The 19,373-nt window shown below is 35.1% G+C and overlaps 1 long non-coding RNA gene across 3 annotated transcripts in view; it reads left to right on the top strand.

Moving 5' to 3' along the window:
- The window catches only part of LOC148945337 (uncharacterized), a 316,745-nt gene that overhangs the window by 30,054 nt on the left and 267,318 nt on the right, over positions 1-19,373 (top strand). For all 3 annotated transcript variants that reach the window (XR_016142728.1, XR_016142729.1, XR_016142727.1), the window contains exon 2: positions 18,767-18,854. This is a non-coding gene — a long non-coding RNA (uncharacterized LOC148945337). The remainder of the gene's footprint in view (positions 1-18,766; positions 18,855-19,373) is intronic.

Below are 19,373 nucleotides of genomic sequence, written 5' to 3'. Positions count from 1 at the left end.
GTTTGAAAGTCCAAGTGTTTGTCTGTGTTGGTTTGTATGTCTCAAGTGACTGTCTTTCTCTGTTTGTATGTCTGAGTCTCTTTGTTTGTATGTCTGGGTTGGTGTTTGCAAGTCCAAGTGTATGTCTTTGTTGGTTTGTATGTCTAAAGTGCCTGTCTTTCTCTGTTTGTATATCTGAATCATTTGTTTGTATGTCTTGGTTGGTGTTTGCAAGTACAAGTGTTTGTCTTTGTTGGTTTGTATTTCTAAAGTGCCTGTATTTCTAGGTTTGTATGTCTGAATCTAATTGTTTGTATGTCTGGGTTGGTATTTGCAAGTCAAAGTGTTTGTCTTTGTTTGTTTGTCTGTTTGTTTGTTTGTATGTCTAATGTTCCTTTCTTTCTCTGTTTGTATGTCTGAATCTATTTGTTTGTATGTCTGTGTTGGTGTTTGCAGGTCCAAGTGTTTGTCTTTGCTGGTTTGTATGTCCAAAGTGCCTGTCTTTCTCTGTTTGTATGTCTGAATCTATTTGTTTGTATGTCTGGGTTGGTGTTTGCAAGTCTAAGTGTTTGTCTTTGTTGGTTTGTATGGCTAAAGTGCCTGTCATTCTCTTTTTTTATGTCTGAATCTTTTTGTTTGTATGTCTGGGTTGGTGTTTGCAAGTCCAAGGGTTTTTCTTTGTTGGTTTGTATGTCTAAAGTGCCTGTCTTTCTCTATTTGTATGGGTTTCACACTCTATTTGTCTGTTTGTCTGGGTTGTTGTTTGCAAGTCCAAGTGTTTGTCTTTGTTGGTTTGTATGTCTGAAGTGTCTGTCTTTGTTGGTTTGTATGTTTAAAGTTACTGTCTTTTTCTGTTTGTATATCTGAATCTATTTGTTTGTATGTCTGGGTCGGTGTTTGCAAGTCCAAGTGTTTGTCTTTGTTGCTTTGTTTGTCTAAAGTGCCTGTCTTTCTCTGTTTGTATGTCTGAATCTATTTGTTTGTATGTCTGGGTTGGTGTTTGCAAGTCCAAGGGTTTGTCTTTGTTTGTTTGTATGTCTAAAGTGCCTGTCTTTCTCTGTTTGTATGTCTGAATCTATATGTTTGTATGTCTGGGTTGGTGTTTGCAAGTCCAAGTGTTAGTCTTTGTAGATGTGTATGTCTGAAGTGCATGTCTTTCTCTGTTTGTATATCTGAATCTCTTTGTTTGTATGTCTGGGTTGGTGTTTGCAAGTCCCAGTGTTTGTTTTTGTTGGTTTGTATGTCTGAAGTGTCTGTCTTTCTCGGTTTGTATGTCTGATTCTCTTTGTTTGTATGTCTGGGTTGGTGTTTGCAAGTCCAAGTGTCTGTCTTTGTTGGTTTGTATGTCTAAAGTACCTGTCTTTCTCTGTTTGTATGTGTTTCGCACTCTCTGTCTGTTTGCCTGGGTTGGTATTTGCAAGTCCCAGTGTTTGTCTTTGTTGGTTTGTATGTCTGAAGTGTCTGTCTTTCTCGGTTTGTATGTCATAATCTCTTTGTTTGTATGTCTGGGTTGGTGTTTGCAAGTCCAAGTGTTTGTCTTTGTTGCTTTGTATGTCTAAAGTGCCTGTCTTTCTCTGTTTGTATATCTGAATCTTTTGTTTGTATGTCTAGGTTGATGTTTCAAAGTCCAAGTGTTTGTCTTTGTTGCTTTGTATTTCTAAAGTGCCTGTCTTTCTCTGTTTGTATGTCTGAATCTATTTGTTTGTATGTCTTGGTTGCTGTTTGCAAGTCCAAGTGTTTGTCTTTGTTGGTTTGTATGTCTAAAGTGCCTGTCTTTCTCTGTTTGTATGTCTGAATCTAAATGTTTGTATGTCTGGGTTGGTATTTGCAAGTCCAAGTGTTTGTCTTTGTTAGTTTTATGTCTTAAGTGCCTATCTTTCTCTGTTTGTATGTCTGAATCTATTTGGTTGTATGTCTGGGTTGGTGTTTGAATGTCCAAGTGTTTGTCTTTGCTGGTTTATATGTCCAAAGTGCCTGTCATTCTCTGTTTGTATGTCTGAATCTATTTGTTTGGATGTCTTTGTTGGTGTTTGCAAGTCCAAGTGTTTGTCTTTGTTGGTGTGTATGTCCAAAGTGCCTGTCTTTCTCTATTTGTATGGGTTTCATAATCTCTTTGTATGTTTTTCTGGGTTGGTGTTTGAAAGTCCAAGTGTTTGTATTTGTTGTTTTGTATGTCTGAAGTGTCTGTCTTTGTTGGTTTGTATTTCTAAAGTGCCTGTCTTTCTCTGTTTGTATGTCTGAACTGTTTGTCTTTGTTGGTTTGTATGTCTGAAGTGTCTGTCTTTGTTTGTTTGTATGTCTAAAGTGCCTGTCTTTCTCGGTTTGTATGTCTGAAGTGTTTGTCTTTGTTGATTTTTATGTCTGAAGTGTCTGTCTCTGTTGGTTTGTATGTCTAAAGTGCCCGTCTGTCTATGTTTGAATGTCTGAAGTGTTTGTCTTTGTTGGTTTGTATGTCTGAAGGGTCTGTCTTTGTTGGTTTGTATGTCTCAAGTGACTGTCTTTCTCTGTTTGTCTTAACTGTTTTTCTTTGTTCGTTTGTATGTCTGAAGTGTCGGTCTTTGTTGTTTTGTATGTCTAAAGTTTCGGTATCTGTTTGTACGTATTAATTTTCTTTCTTTGTTGGTTTTTATGTCTTTAGTGTCTGTATTTGATTTTGTTTATGTATTTAGTTCATGTCTTTGTCTGTTTGTTTGTTTGAAGTGTTTTTGATTGTTGGTTTATCTGTGAGAATTACCTTTATCTACTTATTTGTGTGTATTCAGTGGCTGTTTTTGTTTGTCTGTATGTCTTAATTGTTTGTCTTTGTTGCTTTGAGTGGATGAAGTATGTGTCTCAGTTGGTTTTCATGGCTGAGGTGATTGTCTTATTTTGTTTCTATTTCTAAATTGCTTATTTTTATATATTCGTATGTCTGAATCTATTTGTTTGTATGTCTGGGTTGGTGTTTGCAAGTCAAAGTGTTTGTCTTAGTTGGTTTGTATGTCTGAAGTGTCTGTCTCTGTTAGTTTGTATGTCTAAAGTGCCTGTCTTTCTGTGTTTGTATGTCTGAAGTGTTTGTCTTTGTTGGTTTGTATGTCTGAAGTGTCTGTCTTTGTTGGTTTCTATGTCTAAAGTGCCCGTCTTTCTCTTTTTGTATGTCTGAAGTGTTTGTCTTTGTTGTTTTGTACGTCTTAAGTGTCTGTCTTTGTTGTTTTTTATGTCCAAAGTACCTATCTTTATATTATGTTAAATTCGAATTCTCCGCCTCTATCGGTTTTTGAATCTGAATAGTCTGGATGCGATTGACGGTTCGTGTAATGTTCTCGTCGTTGTTTGTTTCACAGTCTTAAGATTGCGTAGCTGTCTGTTGTTATGTCTAAATTATCAGTCTAGGATGGTTTGCATTTCTAAAGTGCCCACTGTTCTATGGTTTTCTGTCAGAATTGTCTGTCTTTTTTGTTTTGTATGTATGAAGTGTCTGTATTTATTGGTTTGTATGTCTAAATTGCCTGTCTTTCTCTGTTTGTATGTCTGAAGTGTTTGTGTTTGTATGCTTGGGTTTGTGTTTCCGAAGTGTTTGTCTTTGTTAGTTTGTATGTCAAAAGGACTTCTCTTTTTCTTTTTTTATATCAGAACTGCCTATCTTTGTCGGTTTGTACGTCTGAAGTGTCTGTCTTTGATGGTTTGTATGTCTAAAGTACCTGTGTTTCTCTGTTTGTATGTCTGAAGTGTTTGTCTTTGTTGGTTTGTATGTCTGAAGTGTCTTTCTTTGTTGGTTTGTATGTCTAAAGTTCCTGTCTTTCTCTGTTTGTATGTCTGAAGTGTTTGTCTTTGTTGGTTTGTATGTATTTAGTGTGTATTTGTGTTTTTTTTTTTGTCTTTAGTGGGTGTATTTCTAGGTTTTTATATCTATTGAGTATGTGTTCATTACTTTGTTATATGAAGTACTGGTATTTTTTGTTTTTTTTGTCTACAGTGCTTGTATTTCTTGGTGCGTATGTCCGAGTACCTGTCTTTGTTGGTTTTTATGTATAAAGTGACTCTCTTTCTTTGTTTGTATGTGTCAAATGCTTTTATTTCTTGGTTTGTTTTTTTGATGTGTCTGTATTATATGGTTTGCAATTCTGATCTGACTGTATTTTTTGGTTTGTTTGTCTAAAATTATTGTTTTTTTCTGTTTGCATGTTTTAATTGTTTTTCTTTAATGGTTTGTATGTCTGAAGTGTCTGTCTTTGTTTGTTTGTATGTCTAAAGTGACTGTCTTTGTCTGTTTGTATGTTTGAAGTGTTTGTATTTGTTGGTTTGTATGTCTGAAGTGTCTGTCTTTGTTGGTTTGTATGTCTAAAGTGCATGTCTTTCTCTGTTTGTATGTCAGAAGTGTTTGTCTTTGCTGGTTTGTATGCCTGAAGTGTCTGTCTTTGTTGGTTTGTATGTCTAAACTGCCTGTCTTTCTCTGTTTGTATGTCTGAAGTGTTGCAGTTGTAGTTGCATATGTGTCATATTTGAGACCCGGTATGATTTTTGTCGGCCGTTTTTGAACAGCCTCGAGATCGTCACTTAAATAGTCAATGTTGTGCACCTGGGGTCAGGGCCTCCCGACCCTCATTTCATTGGGGGATGGATCTCCGTAAATTTTACCGAATCGATACATGATTTATGCCGAATTTTCTGCAGAAATCACGAATTTTGCTAAATGTCAGGTAATTTTGCAAAATTTCTGCCGAAATTTTCGCCTTCGGCGAAAATTTTACCCAATACCAAAACCGTTGGAGTGGCGGCACGCCCCCCCCCCGGGACACCCCTGCCTGGGGTCCTCAAACTGGGTACGCATATTCTAGCAAGGGACGTATATAGTAGATATACGCTATTCGTAACTGATTCACTGGGAATCCAAGTCATCGGAGTGCAGTCAGTGATCGCAAAGCATAGTTGCCCTTTTTCACAAGGTTAGAAACATGGTAGCTGAATGAACAGTCGGTACTGAAAGTTACACCAATAATATACAGTTGAAGTGATAGGGAACCAGCGGTCAGGACAAGCTACGTCCCTCTTAAGCGGATTAAAACACATCTGTTTTGTTTTATTGACGTTAATTTGAAGTCTCATCCTGAAGTCTACCAACGTCATAGCTTCCCAGAAGGTAGTTTACCTTTCCTAAATTTTGGCTATAAATTAACCCTAGATACTACTTGATGGTGATCTTGACTTTTAACAGTGATAACAGCACTCCTATATACCCTAGTATCTTGCATCGATCCTGCCAGTCTCGGTTTACAATAACATAATAAGGTTAGTTATTAATCCATTGACACTTCAAAAGTAGTTTGTCTTCCAAAGGATCTTTTATTCAAGAAAAATATGGATACATTCCTTTTTTTTCAGGATACATTCCTGAATCATGTTTTTTTCTAGTTTTTTTTTTCTGGACAGGTGAAATTCGTTTTTCCTCAGGCAATAGACACTTAACACCTTCTCATAATAAATTGAAACTGGTGACATAAGAAAAATAACAGCCAGGACAAAACCAAATTGTTGTTTCAACAATAAATAAATAATGAAAAAAAATATTTATGTTGCAACTCATGATATAACGTGCAAACATATAGCCCAAATTATACATTTCCAATCTATTTTGTCACTTGTCTTTGTCTTGTCTCACGCTAAGCTGAAAGAAACTAGGGAAAGAAACCGCTGTACAGTGCGTCAATGGATGAACAACTTGAGTGATCGGAGGTATATCATACTAGTACCTTAATTATATATTTCAAACCAAAGATGGGATCTTTTCATTTTCAAACTATTCACAAAATTATATAAGAAAAAGAGAATAATTTTTCTATTTTCTTTTACCATCGGTATTATGCCGATCGAAGCTATTCATAAAAATTTACTTTGTTCGTGCAAAGATGTGGCCAGGCGAAACAGGTAAGTGTAAAGGAGATGGAAGTCCTTAAGGCCTATGATACTCCCTCCGAAAACGATTTTTCTACGAATATTTACATATCCCATAAATTTATACTCTCTTTTTTTTCAAATCTGTATCCATCCCCTGAAATGGCTCCAAATGTACGTGCCCGTCACTGAGAAACAGGCCACAATCAACCATTCCGTAGCCAATATCCAAGAATATAGTCCTACATCGTTTAGCATAAATAGAAAAGTATCTCCACTTCAAATCAAACATGGATTTTTTCCATGAACAGCCTACGATTGCTATGCCTTCTAATACTTGAAGATCAACACCTGTCGTACCGATAATTCCAAGTTAGTTGAAGGAAGTAATTAACGTAAGACTCTCAATCTAACGACTAATAGAAGACACTATGTTCAAATCAAGGTTCGACACGAAGAACAATGTGAACAGCAGGTAAGTGCCAAGAACAGGGTTTCCAGTCTGTAATCCCCCCCCCCCCAATGTTCCCAAATTTTTACAAATCCTCCCGTTTTCTTATATTTTTCATAAAAAGAAACATTCATTTTAGGCGACTTTAACGAACATATCCGTCCCCGCTGAAATAAACTGCTATATGTGATACTAATAGAAAACACTATTTCCCTGGCAATAATGAAATACACATCTAACAAATAGTTACTCAGGAGCTTCTCACTTCTCATGGCAACGTGAGGATTTTTAAAGGCTTATTGAATCTAAAACGAAAATTAGCTTTAACTGGAAACATGCTTATATTCTGTAAAATCAATGCCAAGGCCGTATCCAGGGGGGGAGGTTACAGGGTGGGGCGGGGTTACAGGGTTTGAACCTCTCCTAGTCCGCCTCGTAAAAACGTAACCAAAATGCATATAAATCTTTTTTACATTTTTAATTTGTTGTACCTCACCTGATCCAAAATACTGGATATGCTCTAGATCACAGCCAAAAATACGTGTCACCTAGAGACATTCGAGATTTTGTTTTTTAATTAAATCTTCAAAGGAAGTTGAAGCTATATAAACATTCAATATTAAGATAAACCAAGGCAAATACTTGCAACTTACTATCTAATAAAAATAAATAAAGGCCAATGCTTTCCCCATAATCTGAATATTTCAATTAATAACTTTTGACAAACATTATCTATTGTCGTACTAGAATTTATTTTCATATTTTTGGTCTGCTTAAGTTATTTCTGATGCCCAGTAAGGGCAGTGAATTCCCATTAAATTTTGAGGCAGATTTAATTTTGTACAACTTCCATTGCTGATATTCTGCATAGCCACACTAGTATTTAACCACCATTTCTAACAATACTTATAGTGGTTAGGATGAGAAATTTTTGAAAACGCACCATTTACAAATCGATGCTAACTTTCGTCCCGCTCTGGGGGAAATAGCTGCAAAATCTGTTATAAGTAGAGAAAGTATAGAAATAATAGTGAGTAGAGAAAGTGGCATCCAAAAAATCTTTTACTAAAAAAATTTATTTTTTTTTACTAAAAAAATAAAAAAATAATAGTTCCAAACATCTAGATCCTGCTGCTTATTCGGCTGTCCTCTGCCAAAACCAAGTATCTACATTTTTCAAGTTTCCGAGAAAATCGTAAAATAGTGATTTTTTTTCATTTTCTAAGTTGGAATAGCTGATGACGATACACAACTTCGTCAATAGGTATTCCGGAGTCGGCTTAGTAAGTAGAAGCATTTTTTTCACACTTTTTTTTTTTAAACTTCAGTAAATGTAGAAACTAGGTTTTGGCAGAGGTTTTTTTTGCTAATAAACTGAGTATTCCACCGCCAAAACCTAGTATCTACACCAAATTTTATTTTAAAAAAGATCTTCAAGTAACAATGAAGATAAACTGCTACTTCGAATAAAAAAAAAAGAAGAACTGAGCCCATAGCTTATCAGAGAGCTTTATTCTTCATATTGGTCGTCTTCATCCTCGATGAGATCTAGGCTTTCATCAGAAACCAGAAGATCCTTCCAAAATTTCCTTCGATTTGCCGGCATCATTAGACACAATTTGTTAACATTCGAAACTTTCTTCTAGCATTGAACACCCCTTGGGAAAGAGCTAGGCTTAGAAAGCGTCTCGTTATTACGTTTCTTTTGAAGAAATAAGTATTACTATTCCTTTCCGTCGACATCTTAGAGCACTTTTATAGCGCCGATCCCCCTTTGAGAGGTAGCTTTTAAAATTGAATGTAACTTTGGTATGGTCGAATCCTTTTTACCGTGAGTTCTTTTCTTGTATTTCAAATCTCTTAAATCCTTCAATTCTATTGCAGAAACCGCCTTCCTGCCGTTTGCAACACACTCAACAAAGTCAGGAAAGTCATAGTATTTCCTCTTTTTTCTCGTTTTCGTTTCATTGTTGCCGTGTATGCCGTGTGCTGCATTGTGAGTGTGTCCTTTTCTCAGATAATTTAGCGTTATCCTCCTGGACCCTCAGTCTCTGTTGACCCTCGTCGTAAGAGAAATATAAAACACAAATCTCTTGTTCTGACTTGACTAATTGTCCATCCAGAATATGAATTCCTGGACATCCTTCTCTGCTTTTACTGCAGTATGAATAGAGTTCTTTATTTGTTCGGCACCCCTGTCCCTCAAAGCCTCCTTCCACAACGCACAAAAAGAACGGCCTTTTCCTACACACGCTGCATCATACTGGTCGACACGGGCGAATTTTCATTGAAGTCAACAAGATGCCTAAGAAGTATTGCTTCTTTCTTCCGCGACAAGTTAGGTAACAGAATCACTTTTTGCAAGTAAACTGCAAATACACATGTTCCAGTTTCTCAACTTTAGTTGTATTACGTCCGAAAGCATGTGCAGCCTTCCTTACTTGTTCAATGTGTTCTTGCCAGTGTTACCAGGAAACATCAACATCGTTAGTCTTCTTTGCAGCAGTAGAAAAAGGTTCAAATTCTCCATTTACACCTTCATCGCTGCTGTTTTCTTTGTTGCTATCATCGTTCTTCATGAGATTGCACACACTCAGGACAAACATCAGATGCTGGCATCTTTCAACTGACATCTATAAGTGTTCTGCAACACAGTTGGCTCTTGATTCATAGTAGCGAAGTGCTGATGCATCGGATCAGCTGTAAAAGAATATAACAGATATCTGAGTTTTGATACGTATATGAAATGATTGTATGGCGTAGAGGGTCTAAAAAAAACTATATGGATGATCATATTATGAACTAATTCTCGTGGTAGCTTGTTGTGAGGACTCTGCCTACCCCTGGAATCCATTATGCGCTCACCAACTAGCCCACTTTTCATCTGTTTCTTGCAAACCTCCATCTTCACTACCACAGTGTTATGTTTCTTCGGAAAGTAGAAGTGTCTAGTTTCATTTTTTCGATAGACTTTAACCGATTGAGGGTCACTTTCTACCGTCGGTCTTCTTATGCACTCCAGCCTCACACAGCCGGCCAGATATTTGGTTCTTGATGCATAGCTTTCTTTCCAAAAACTTTCCCAGATGTCTTTTCTGGTCCCAATGTTAAGCTCCTTACATTTCTTTTTATATGTAAGATCACAGTAGTTTTCAATAAAAGGATGCTTGCACTTAGCATTTTCTTTTTTTGCCTCTTTACTTCTGTTTCTTTTTCTTCTAGGGTTGCTCCGTATTCACAGACGCAAAACTACAAGTTCTACTTACTCTGCATTTCTGTTTTCAACTCTTTGCTTTGCTATTTGCACCGTGAGTCTTGCAAGTAATTCTCCTCTACTATTAGTGAAACCCTTCATTATTCTTCAGGCTTCGTTATTGTTCTTTCCAAAAATTAAAGAGAAGAAAGTGATGATTATGATAAAATTTTGCTGTTGATCCGCGAAAGCCGTAGAAACTTGGTTTCGTCTGCTCGGTTTTCGCCGCAGATACTAGGTTTTGCCACCCATTTTCCTGCTGGATGTAAATGGTTGGTTTTAAAATTCTAGTATGTGCATACTAGGTTTTGGCTGTAGAAAACCGGTAAAATACGTTTTTATCAATTTAGATACTAGGTGGTATCTCACCAACTATATCAGTTATAAAAATTCTGACTTCACCACTGGATTTGCCGTGTTAAGATTAGGGGAGATCCATCCTTATCTCAAAATCGATTTTTTTTTTTTTTTTGTAGATACTTGGTTTTGGCAGAGGACAGCCGTATTGCTTTGCAATGATTCAAAAAAGCAAAAAAGCTGGAACGTCTGAGCTACAAAAAGCACGACCCGTGGAATAAAAGATCGAACAAAACAGAAATGGGCATGTAAGGTTTTATGGTTATAACTGAAACAAGAGATCTCTCATCATAGGCAGCGCAATCGCACTGCCTAAGTAAAGAACGATGTTGGCGCAATGTATTATTTATTATTTTTTTTCTTTCGAACAGGGCACTTAGTATCTAACGAGTTGTCGTAGAAACTTTGAAAATGGCTCATTCAATTGGAAATTGGAATGGCTAGTGCCCTTTTTGATAGTCGAAAGTGATCGGAAGGCAACTAACAGCCCTTTCACCTCCACCATTTCAATATTTTTATAGAAAGCGTTGCCGTAGAAACTTCAAAAAATACTCATTCAATTGGAAATTCAAAGGTCTAGTGCCCTTTTTAATAGCCGAAAGTGATTGGAGGGCAACTAACCCCCCTCTCACGCCCACCTTTTCCACAAACACATCCAATCAACATTTTGAGATAGCCATTTTGTTCAACGTAGTTGAAAGTTCTGAAAATTAGGTCTTTGAGGATGACAACCCACCCCCACAGCCCTCGGGGCAAGGGTTATAATTTATGCCCTGGGGGCATATAAGGTTTTCATAGAAAGCGTTGTCGTAGAAACTTCAGGCTAGTGCCCTTTTTAATAGTCGAAAGTGATTGGAAGGCAACTAACACCCCTTCCACGCTCACCATTTCTCCAAACACATTTTCCCAAAAAATTTTGAGATAGCAATTTTTTCAACGTAGTTGAAAGGGCCGGAAATTATATCTTTGAGGATGATAACCCCCTCAGGGCCGTCAGGGCATGGGTTATACCCTGGGGACATATAAGGTTATATGTCATATAAGGTTAAGTTATACCCTGGGGACATATAAGGTTTTTATTGAACGCTTAGTCGTAGAAACTTCAAAAGGGACGCATTCTATTGGAAATTCAAAGGGCTAATGCCCATTTTAATAGTCGAAAGTGATTGGAAGGCAACTAACCCCCCTCTCACGCCCACTTTTTCCCCAAACACATACAATCAAAATTATTCACGTTGTTGGAAGTTTTGGAAATTAGGTCTTTACTGATGACAACACCCCCCCCCCCACAGCCCTCAGGGCAAGGGTTGTATCTTATACCCTGGAGGCATATAAGGTTTTTATAGAAAACGGTGTCGTAGAAACGTCAGAAAGGGCTCATTCCATTGGAAATTGAATTGGCTAGTGGCCTTTTTAATAGTCAAAAGCAACTGGAGGGCAACTAACCACCCTCTGACGCCCACCATTTCCCCGACCACTTCCAATCAAAAGTTTGATATAGTCATTTTTTTCAACGTAGTTGAAAGTTCAGGAAATTATGATTTTGAGGATGGCAACCCTCCTCAGAGCCCTCATGGCAAGGGTTGCAAGTTATGCCCTGGGGGCATATGAGGTTTTTATAGAAAGCGTTGTCGTAAAACTTCAAAATCGGAGGACTGGTGGGACACAGGAAGATTATTTTGAAAAAAATAAGCACATAATTTCTGTTTCTGAGTGGTTCTTTTGTTCGTTTTGGTGTTTTTTTGTTTGTTTTTTTTTGTAGCCATGGCTCATATGGCTCCAATATTCAATACACCATATACTTTAATATAGATTAAAGCAGAAGATAAACTCAAAGAACAAAATCATACTCCAATAATAAACAGAAAATCTGTGAGAAATAAGGATAAATTACACAGCCTGGAAATAATGAAAATGGATTTTTCGCGACGGATGACAAGCATCATGAATCAATAATGAGAACATATTGAATTCGGCAAAAATATTGATTTTATTTAGTTTTGTAAGGTCATCAGACTTAAGAAAGGCCAAACCAAGTCCATGGTTTGGCCAAGTCCAATGGACACCCTACCTTATGAAGAAGAAGAAGAAAATTCGAAAATCGAATTGACGTTAAAGTTTTTAAAAGCCAAACTGACAAAGTCAATGCTAGAATTTAATTGGCTCTAACTCCTGCATAAAAATCTTATTGCCATAAGATTTTTATTGATCCCTAAACTATAGATTAGTAATCTGTTCTTGCATTCAAAAACGTATCAAAGGTGACAATCCTTGGAGTTACAAGACGCCCAATTTCTAGTCAATTACAAAGTACAGATTATCAAGCTTGTCATTCTTCTTCTTTTTCAATTCTTTCATGGATATATTCTGTATGTGCTAAATTCAAGCCGTCATGTCACTGATAAAAAATATCAGTTTTCCTTTGAAAATACCACAGAATCAAAATTACTTATCTTTCTTTCAATTTATTATTCCCACGTGATCGCACTGCTTTTAGAAAATTGGGCTAAATTGACTACTAGTCTTATAGAATATTTGGCCGAATGTCAGCCATTCAATCACTTAATTTTATAGGAGTCTAAGTCACGAGAGATACTTTTTTGAACTTGGTTCATTCAACATATAATCTTTCAAATATCAACTAAAACCCTACATCAATTAAGATCATGTCAATATATGTCTTTGAAATTTTGGTTCCCATTAGTCAAGTAACAGAACAGAGTCCCCTATTTAAAAATGAAATTCACTTAGTAATAGATGGTTCTTACTCAATAGACTATAAGATAAACACAACCTGTTTACAATGCTCCATAGTGATTCTAAAGAGCTAAGAATTACTACTGTCTCCAGGCCAATTTCCAATTTCTAGGATAAGTTTCTTTTACTGAATCTCCTATCGGGTGAACGTACTTTTCGAGAAGTAAACAGGACTTATTAAAATCAATATATACTAAAATTCGCCATTTTTATTTGTATACTTCTGTACACGGGCCCGATAAGAGGAAGAGGGTGAAGTGCCCAGAACGAGAACCTCGAAGGACCCCATGCTGTCTTGTTTGACTTCTCTCTATGTTTTTCCCAGCTCTTGAGCACATAATCGTGATACATCTAAGAACTTACCCGTTAGCCTCCTCACTGACCACGCTACTGGAGGTGCTGCAACAGCATTACTCTCGAAGTTCGCCAGTTTTACGTCAAAATTATATCCTAGATCTTCACCTAAACGAAAAACATACATTCAATCAAATTCTTTCACAGATAAGAAATGTAAACAAAATTGACATTTTTAATGAAATAGTTCTTTAATTGAATAATCATACTGAATCTATCATTCCCCTTTTATCAAATTTCGGATAAATTCTCGTCCAAAAATAAATCTTATTGTTTTTCATGTTGCTCATTTGCAACCTCCCATGTTGCACATTTATTTTATATGCTGCTGTAGCCCAATTTTCTTAGTAAACCGCCAAGTTCTTGAGCATGTAGTCGTGACAGGATTAATGCAGGGATTTTAAAACTACTATTCTCGTATATCTACTCTCCAAGATGTTTTCTTTCGAGATAATTATTAGTCAATAACTTTTACTAATTCGCCACATTAGAAATAAGAGTAAAGATATTCAGCAATGCATACTCCTGCCTTGCCAAGTTTCTACTAATTACTGTTGGACTCCAGGGTTATATTTTTTTAACCATCACGTCTAACAATGAAGGCCTGATCCTGATAATGCCGTCTGTTTGCGTTTATAGCTAGAAGTTCTTCTTTCGACATTTAAATAGTCCGGAAAGTATGGACAACCGCAGTTAAGTCTTACAAAAATATTTAGGGGGATTGAAACCTTTGAGCCCATCCCTTCCTAATTTCTAACATTTATTGCGATCGTTTCAGTAATTCGCTATATTTTCCATATAATCCACCTATCTTTAGCTTTTTTAAAATTCAATTGGAAAATTCTCTTTAATTTCAAATTTGAAATAAAATCCCTCATTCTTTTCTACAAAGCCTTATAAAAAGATTTAAAGAGAATGAAATCTTTGAGTCCACCCTTTGTAATTTTTAACATTTATTGCGGTTGTTCCAATAAATCGCTATATTTTCCATATTATCCATCTATCTTTAGCTTTTTTAAATTCAAACTGGAAAATTCTCTTTAATTTCAAATTTGAAATGAAATCCCTCATTCTTTTCTATAAAGCCTTATAAAAAGATTTAAAGAGATTGGAATCTTGGAGTCCACTCCTTTGTAATTTTTAACATTTATTGCGGTTGCTCCAATAATTCGCTATATTTTCCATATAATCCACCTATCTTTAGCTTTCTTTAAAATTCAAATTGGAAAATTCTCTTTAATTTCAAATTTTGAAATGAAATCCCTCATTCTTTCTACAAAGCCTATAATAAGATTTAAAGAGATTGGAATCTTTTAGTCCACCCCTTTGTAATTTTTAACATTTATTGCGGTTGTTCCAATAAATCGCTATATTTTCCATATTATCCATCTATCTTTAGCTTTTTTAAATTCAAACTGGAAAATTCTCTTTAATTTCAAATTTGAAATGAAATCCCTCATTCTTTTCTATAAAGCCTTATAAAAAGATTTCAAGAGATTGGAATCTTGGAGTCCACTCCTTTGTAATTTTTAACATTTATTGCGGTTGCTCCCATAATTCGCTATATTTTCCATATAATCCACCTATCTTTAGCTTTTTTTAAAATTCAAATTGGAAAATTCTCTTTAATTTCAAATTTTGAAATGAAATCCCTCATTCTTTCTACAAAGCCTATAATAAGATTTAAAGAGATTGGAATCTTTTAGTCCTCCCCTTTGCAATTTTTAACATTTATTGCGGTTGTTCCAATAAATCGCTATATTTTCCATATTATTCACCTATCTTTAGCTTTTTTTAAATTCAAACTGGAAAATTCTCTTTAATTTCAAATTTGAAATGAAATCCCCCATTCTTTTCTACAAAGCCTTATAAAAAGATTTAAAGGGATTGGACTCAAAGATTCCACCCCTTTGTAATTTTTAACATTTATTGCAATTGTTCCAATAATTCGCTATATTTTCCATGTAATCCATCTATCTTTAGCTTTTTTCAAATTCAATATTGGAAAATTCCTTTCAATTTCAAATTTGAAATGAAATCCCTCATCCGTTTCTACAAAGTTAAACACTGTTTAATGTGAAAAAGATAATTCAGCGTAATCCCCCCTACAAGAAGGGCTTACATATCAGAGTTATAAATCAAACGAGTCGTCACCAAAATTTTTAAAACAATCCAGCTTGTAGCTGGATTGTTTTTAAAAATCAATCCAGCTACAAATTCTTAAAAATCAAAACCCTTTGGGTGGGTGAAGAGCAGTTGAAAATAATTATGTAGCTGAATGTTTTAGTACTTTATATGAGACAGGATCAAAAATTAACGAAAGTGCATAAAACGTAACAAAAAAATTACCTGAAATAATTGCTAAAAGAGAAGTTGACAGTAATTCTTTTTGTGGAATCTTTTGACTCCATAAAAAAAATTGCGCAATTTAATTGTAATAAAACAACTGAAAATTATAAATTTCAACAAGGCATAATCGGGTCAGTTGCCTCTTGAAAAGATTAGTAGGTCTAATAGTCTCCACCTAGAACCTTTCATGGTGAATTAGGCCCGCTTTTGATGACAGGTATTAATAAAGAGGCATGCAAGAACAGCCTGTTAGGACAAAATCCGTTATAAAAAATTATCATATACAAATTATAATTAAACCTAATTCCTTCAATTTGTGTGATAAAAAATATCTTTTCGAAGCAACAAGTGTCATGATTTCTTTATAATTGAATCTCGAACAGTAAACTGAACGACTTGTTAAAAAAATTATTACATTCTCATGAATATATTTCCACATTATATTCCAAATATATTTCATCATAAATATATTTCCACATATCATTAACAATATATTCCTAACAATTGCAATTTTAAAAAATCAAAAGAGTAAAACACAACTGTTGCCGCAAATGCACAGTAGATCATCTCTTTTACGTAAGAATTGGCTGATAGCTGAAACGGCTGATGTTATAATGGCTTTTTTTCACTGACAAAGTGAATTTACACCTAGACCAAGTGCTGCACATTTAGAATATATATTACTTAATGATGTGAAGCCGAACTGATTTACCTTACCTTAGGTCCTCCTGATCTAATCTTAGATAAGATAAGTTTCATTTTTAAAAAAGAAAAAAAAAAGCACAAGCAATATCAATCGGCAGCACACCAAAAGCGTTGCTTCCAAGGGTGTGCTACTAACAAGAAGAAGATATCAACAATAAATATATGGCATTTTTAACATATATATTCTAGTACATATTATATTTATACATGTTCTTATAGATATTACAGCACAACAACAACAAGTACTTCAACATAGTCTCCCCTGCAAGGCTGTATGGCCAGGAAAAAACTTATCTTATAAGTTAAAATAAGTCAAAAATTAATTATCTTAATCCTAATATTACCTTAAATCCTCCTCTATTAAACATGGTGTTTTTAGTGTAAACAATCATGGTTAGAGCATTAGCTGTAACCTAGTGAAGAGCAAACCATGGCCTGTAGTAGTCGAAATTTAAAAAAAGTTTTTTAAATACAATGTCAACTTAAAAATATTTCTCATGTAAACACACTTTGAAAACAGTCATTTTCATTTAGATTGGTCTGAGCACGGGGAAGAATTTTTTTTTTTGAAATTCTCTAAAAATGATATCAAATTGAAATTAAAACAAAAAATACGCCATTGAAATCGGCATTGTTGGAAACGCTTAACTAGAGGTTTATATTCCCCGTCTTGAACAACAAGGATAATCGCGATGTTGCATGGGACCAGTAATTCCTTTTTTCCTCAGGGAAGATCGTATCGAACCAGTAATCGTAGAATGGCAAGAAAGGGCAAATTTGAACAGAAATATAAATATCTTGATATTTTTTTGAGTGGCAAAATAGATCGAGCCCCAGCAAAGTACCGTTTTCTACCATTTTGGGCCTCAAAACGTCAATTTTAGCCCAAACAGGGCTAAACAAAATAACTAATAGATATTAGAGGTCTAAAGCCCTCAACTGGAGGCTTATAGTCCCTTGTCTTAAAACTGAAGAGAATCACATTTTATCACGGGCAGCACGAGTGTCTTGCCGTGAGTGGATTTAGACCGGTACCATAGGAAAAAGATCCAGAAATAGTCTACAATCAAAGAGGATCTATTGCAGGCCGCACCGAATCAAAAGGGTCATAATTAAAATAATAGAAACTACTAAATGAAAAGATAAAAACTTGTTGAATAGCTTGGAAAAATAATTAAAATCCAAAAAAAAAAGAAAAACCAAATGCACAACAGTTACTTCTGCCAAGTCTAGTCAGGTGAAAATCATAAGGAAACAACATTTACAGTTTTATTTACCTATACTTATGTCAAATCCGGAAAGTGACTAAGTTAAAAAAAAAAGTTTACGAGTTCTGTGTAGAAACAACCCTGCGGTTGACATCAATTGCAGTTCTGTAATTAGGCGTCAAATTTAATTGATTCAATGGTGATTTCGTATGACCGAGCAACGTGTTTTAAAAATAGGTATATATTTTTTTTAATATTATTATAAATTTAATAAATATCTAAATTGTCAGTACTCATCTTCATAGAAATATTCGAAGCGTCCTAGAACTACATAAAATCGTTGGAGTGATTTAAAACATTCAACCAAAGCAGATTCAAAAGTGTCGAGGGAGTTTAAACCAAATTAATCATTTGGTTTCCAAATGAAACTAAATTTTTATTCAATTATAATATTTAAAACATTATCAAAAGTTTAAATGATAGTGTTTAAAAAATAACAGACCTACTGATGAAATATGTAACCCGATCATACAAAATTCTCAAATGAATAAGATTCAATATCAAGACACAAAGCTGCAATGGATGTCAACGAGGGAATTATTTCTGAGCAGAACTAGAATTTTCCAGTTTTTCTTTTTTTAACATTTGTTACTGTAGACGAGAGAGCTAACTCAAAGGTATATTTTATTTTGTGACTACCTAGATTTGACATGCGTAACTGTTTTACATTTGGTGTCTTATTTTTTTTATTTTAACGATCATTAACTTTGCTTTTTCAGATGTTTCTTGTTTTTCATCTGCTGTTCTTCTTTTTATTGTATAAATTTCGTGTTCTTTCTGTTTCCGTTCTTTTTAGTTCTCGTCTACGCTGAAGGTCCCTTGTTCGAAACAAACGTCCCTTGTGCGCGTTATATTCCTCTTTTCTTGTCTTTTTCACTAGGCCTATGCCAGTTTATTTGATAAAAATATTTTCTTTGGTTTTTACAACATATAAGATCATGCATGTCTACACAAAACACTGACAGCACTTGGCCTAAATTGCACCGGGACTCCAGTCAATTATTGGATTCCCTGAAAAAAAGATGAGTTTTGATAAGGAGATCTATGGTTATCTGCCACGATGCATCGATTGATGACGTCTACAAAATTTAAAGATGTCTCGTTTTGTGTTCATATCTTTTTATGTTTGGAAGTCAGTTTTGCCTTCAATCCCAATGATGTCAATTCACGGATAGTTCGGAAGGGGACAAAATCTATTAGTCAATATCCAGGGTGGGGCAAATCTGTAATTTTTTCAACAGACAATCCCAAAAAGGCATTTTTTCAATAAAAATACCCCCAAGAAGGTATCTTTCAAAATAAAGGAGGGCAAAAAATATGTGGAGCAGGCCCCCCAACTGACGCCAGTGTTCAATTCCCATCCAATGTAATAACTTTAGACCTTATTTTACAAATTGCTCAAAACTTGTTTTTTGTTTTCAGGAAAAGCGTTTCCATTTTGGATGGTTGAGTTGACAGGATCAACTATCTGCCTCATTATTTGTGTCTATGGTGGCTATCAATTCCAAAGGTTAGGTAACTTTGGTTAATTCGGTGTAGATATGCAGAAAGTATATGGTTTTTAGGATATAATTAGAATCCTTATACCATATTTGGTACTAGTATCCTATGAAGGCTATCGATAAGATTCTTGTTTGTTTATTGTTTTTTTTTTTTATGTCGATATCTATAACCCAAATTCGACAGTTCAAGGTTAATGTGGTGGCTTTCTATGTTGCATCATCGAATTCAGGCTAACTAATACCAAAACAAAACTTTCTACATCGATTAAGCTTTGATTCCACACAATTAGAGTCAATAATAATTAGTGAAGGTACGTTGAAAAAAAAACACACACGTTAGCTTTTACAGTAAGAAAATTTGATAAATTGCTCGAGGGCTGGGAAACTTCTCTAAAAAACAAACTAGAAAGGAATTCATCATAAAAATTGCTAAAACAGGAACTTTGAAACAAAATCTTATGTGTTTTGTCTCTAATTCGCTTAAAACTATTAAAACTTCTTAACTGTATCATAGTCAACGCAGCAAC

Source organism: Artemia sp. Qi Xiang Cuo, chromosome 13 (genome assembly GCF_049724085.1).
Source record: "Artemia sp. Qi Xiang Cuo chromosome 13, ASM4972408v1, whole genome shotgun sequence".
Classification (NCBI taxonomy): domain Eukaryota; kingdom Metazoa; phylum Arthropoda; class Branchiopoda; order Anostraca; family Artemiidae; genus Artemia; species Artemia sp. Qi Xiang Cuo.
The sequence above is the reverse complement of the archived record's forward strand: the minus strand, read 5'-3'. Positions and strand labels throughout refer to the sequence as shown.